We start from the raw sequence: 4,562 nt of genomic DNA, 5'->3' as shown, positions 1-4,562 counted from the left end.
AAAGAGCAGTGACGAGATGATATTTGATGAGGAAGAGGAGGTAGTGCAACATCAGATGACAGAAAAATCTCAGCCTTCCACATCAAACCCTATCGATACCCCTGCGCGCTCAACTGAAGATGAGTTTATTAATCCTTTTCACTCTCAGCATGAAACTACCATAGATGAGATCTCTTCAAACTTGGAAGACAATTGCATGTCGGTGCTGTTCCGACCACGAAAATTCACAAAGATCACCATGGAGAATGTTATAGGTGATGTGTCCTCTAGTGTACAAACCAGAAGTAGCTTGAATGAGCACACCTGTGTTTATACAAGCATTAAAGATACAGGTATCATGAACGAATGTTTGTACTCTTGCTTCATAAGCCAAGTTGAACCGAAGAATTATCAAATGGCTTTAAAGGACAGCTCGTGGGTCGAAGCCATGCAAGAAGAGTTGGCTCAGTTCGAAAAAATGAAGTTTGGACTTTGGTTGAAAAACCAAAGAATGTGCATGCTATAGGCACGAAATGGGTGTTCAAGTGCAAGAGAGATGAAAAGGGGATTATCGTGAGAAATAAGGCGAGGCTGGTTGTTAAAGGTTTTAATCAGCAAGAGGGTATTGACTACAATGAGGTTTTCGCTCCTGTTGCCCGGTTAGAAGATTGTTTTTGGCGTTTGCTGCATCTAAAAAGATGAAGGTGTTTCAGTTGGATGTGAAGAGCGCGTTTCTTAACGGGAAAGTTGATGAGGTTGTGTTTGTTGAGCAACCTCCGGGTTTTCTGACCCAGACTTTCCGGATCACGTATACAGGTTGAGCAAGGCGTTATATGGGTTACATCAGCACCTCGTGCCTGGTATTCAACGTTATCAGACTACTTGCTGGAAAATGGTTTGAAAGAGGATTGATTGACAGTACGTTGTTTGTGAAGAGAGAAGGATGTGACTTCCTACTGGTTCAAGTCTACGTGGATGACATCATTTTTGCTGCATCAAGAGTATCCATGTGTCAGGATTTTGAAGCTGTCATGAAGAAACGATTCGAGATGAGTGCTATGGGTGAACTAACCTTCTTTCTAGTATTGCAGGTTGATCAGAAGAAGGATGGGATGTTCATTCATCAAACAAAGTATGTTCATGATGTGCTGAAGAGATTCAAGATGGAGGACAGTTCTCCATATGACACCCCAATCTGCTGTCAATCACAAATTGGGCGCTGAATCAGATGGTGACGCAGATGTGGACCCTACTCTGTATCGGGCGATAATAGGTTCATTAATGTATTTAACTGCTTCTAGGCCCGATATAATGTTTTCTGTTTGTCTTTGTGCTCGTTTTCAGACAAACCCAAAGGAATCTCACATGAAAGGTGTGAAGAGGATTTTGCGGTATCTTAAGGCAAGCCGAAACTAGGGTTGTGGTACCCAAAGGAGGAGACGTTGAACTGTGGCATATACAGATTCTGATTTATGGTGGATGTAATCAGAGTCGGAAGTCAACAACAGGAGGCTGTCAGTTTCTTGGAGGAAGATTAGTTTCTGTCAGTGCAAGAAACAGACATCAGTTGCAATTTCAACATGCGAAGCTGAATACATGGCAGCATCCAACTGCTGCTCTCAGGTTTTGTGGATTCAGCAACAATTGCGCGACTATGGTCTGAATTTCTTACTTACTCCTATTTTAATTGATAACACTGCCGCCATCTCAGTAATTAACAATCTCGTGAAGCACAGTAAAACTAAGCATATTGACATTCGTCATCACTTCATACGGGATTGTGCTGAGAAGAAACTGATAAAGATCGAAAAAGTTGATACACTTGAAAATTTTGCTGACTTGTTTACAAAAGCGTTTGATAAATCCAGATTTCAAAACCTAATTGAGCTAAACGGGATGATCAATCCGAGTAACCATGTCTTTGTTTTAAAAAAAAAAAAAAAAAAAAAAAAAAAAAAGGGTCATTTTTGCTTAAAATCAGTCGGTTACCTCAGTTTGATGGACATACCCTCGGATATGTTTTGGTCCTCGGTTTTTCGACTTAGAAAATAAGGATAGCCATTAACCGGAAGACTGAAAGTAACCGGGGCAGCTATGACGTGTGTTCTTTCAGTTGCTGAAAATTAGTCGGTCATACTTAGTAAGAAGGACACATACTTGTATGTGGTCGGTCCAGTTGATCCATTGGATCTTCAGGATAGCCGTTTACCTGACGACTTTGACGTGATTGGGGCGATTGAAATTAAAGTTTTTTTTTTTTGGGGAAATGAAATTAATTTTCAAGTCTGTTACTTCGTAAGAAGTTCTATGCTGTGTTTAACAGAAAATTGATCCAACCTTGGAAAATGATATATATACTGATTGTGTGTGCTTACTAGTGAAGTTATTAGGCTTAAAAGGCTTTTAGAACAGTCATTGTATGTCATGGTAATTTTTTATGGTGCGTAAAAGTGTATGTGATACTAACTTAAATTTACTCGAATTTACGTGGAAACTCCTTAAGAGTTTTGTATGTCTTCATACATATCTTTTCGAAGGATAGGCAGAAAAGCGACTACCCAGTCATACACGAGCCCGTAAGTGTTCTGATTCCCGTGAAGAAAGCATTTCAAGATACTGCAGTGATCCAGATTCGGGACTTGCAGTGGTTTAGTACTCCGAAGTCGATAAAAATGTTTGTTTAAAATATATATATATATATATATATATATTATATATATATATATATATATATATACGTGTATATTTTTAAGTACTTATGAGACATAGTAACAATCAAGACTTCTCAAGTCTGGAGTTAGAAGAAAACGGGAGGCAGACATCGTGTATCTACAAGATAATCAGACATTATGGGTCGAAGTCAACTCGGGGTGACTTGGTATAGCCAAATACGCTTTGAGAATAGATAGAAGACATCATTATCTCTGAGTTGTTGCCAACTTAAAATTTTGAGCTTAACTGAACCTTAATCCGTATCACAGAAACGATGAAAACCATTAAGTTATTTACATGCTTGCAACCTGTTTCTCTATGTCATAATACAGCTAAACACGGATCCAAGTGACAGTCACATAGTTAGTATGATTCCTGTTGGGATCTTTTCTAAAACGTAGTGGTCCCTGACTAGACTGAAATTTGATCCCTTATTTCGTAAAATTTTTTATAAGTTGTGTTATTGTTAAACTGGTTACTTGGACATGATCATTTTTGTTTAACTCTTTTTGGAAACTTCTAATGTTAAGTGCAAGATTATTCAAACTTAAAGGGCTGGATTTTGAAAATACGGGCGAAGTTGTTGAATTTGGCGAAGTTGTGCTTAACTTCGCCTAGGCGAAGTTAAGCGTAACTTCGCCTGAACCAACTCAGCCCTATATAAGGACTTTCAAACGGAAGCAGTAACATATATTGCAAATTTTTCGCGCGAACATAATATCAAATCCATATTATCCGATATCGTGTTTCATTCCGTTTTCGATCCTTGATTTCAGTTTCTTGTGCTCATTATCGGTATGTGTTGTCAATATCATTCACAAACTTACTCGTTGGTATAGTTTTACCCGGTTCGAGACCTCGGGTCGTCGAACCTTCGAAACCAAGTTTTTCGACCTCACGTTACGTGTTCATGGACGACCTTTTCGTCCTAACACCATTGAAATATGTTGGACCTCATTGTTATATCCTTAAATCGGTCCGAAACGTCGGATAAAACTTGTTTGAATCTGAACAGTCGCCGTTTCAGATTCAGGCGAAGTTAAGGTTTACGCGAAGTTATTCTCAACTTCGCCAGTGGCTTAAGTTCGCTTTCAGCGAAGTTATCCACAACTTCGCTTGAAGCTTAATTTCGCCTATGGCGAAGTTATCCATAACTTCGCCTTGAACACAACTTCGCCTATTTCAGATTTTTTTTATAAGATTTCAGACGAACTGACAGATGAAGCGAAGTTGTTCCCAACTTCGCCTCACCTTTAAATTCGCCTGTTCTGTGTACATCACAACTTCGCTCGTGGTACTTAGCGAACTTGTGAGCTGCTTACACACTGTCTAACTTGTTTTGTTTGGTGCAGATATGGCTGCTGTTGGAGGTGCTGGTGGTGATGATGGTGATGAGCAACGACAATTCTTTCCAGCCCATAACCAATACATCACTTTGGATCCAGACGCACGAGGCGTTGAAGACTATAGGGAGATTATCACATTTCTCCAACGATCACGAGTTTTTCACGCGATCACTAATACACTACCCATATCTCTGCCTAACATTGACGATTTCTGGCAGACGGTGTATTATGATTGCAGACCTAAGTCCTCGGTGATGCGAGCAACCGTAAATGGTCACAACATACAGTTTTCCTCGGAAGACATACGGTTGGCTCTGCAGTTCGGTGATGAAACGAGAGACGACCCAACGGAGTTCGTAGCTCCTTTCCGTGACGGAGCTTACTTGAGGATGGGTTATTCGGGTCCGCTGGGGGACTCGCAGAGGAGGAAAGGCTTTCTGCTGGATCAATGGCGCTTTCTGATGCATGTGTTAATAGTATGCATGTCCGGCAGAAAGGCAGGGAACAGACGGGATGGGTGCGACG

The sequence above is a fragment of the Bidens hawaiensis genome, unplaced genomic scaffold (genome assembly GCF_021521415.1).
Source record: "Bidens hawaiensis isolate Kalapana, Puna unplaced genomic scaffold, B.hawaiensis_p1.1 tig00044680_1, whole genome shotgun sequence".
NCBI classification, from domain to species: domain Eukaryota; kingdom Viridiplantae; phylum Streptophyta; class Magnoliopsida; order Asterales; family Asteraceae; genus Bidens; species Bidens hawaiensis.
Note: the sequence above shows the minus strand (reverse complement) of the source record.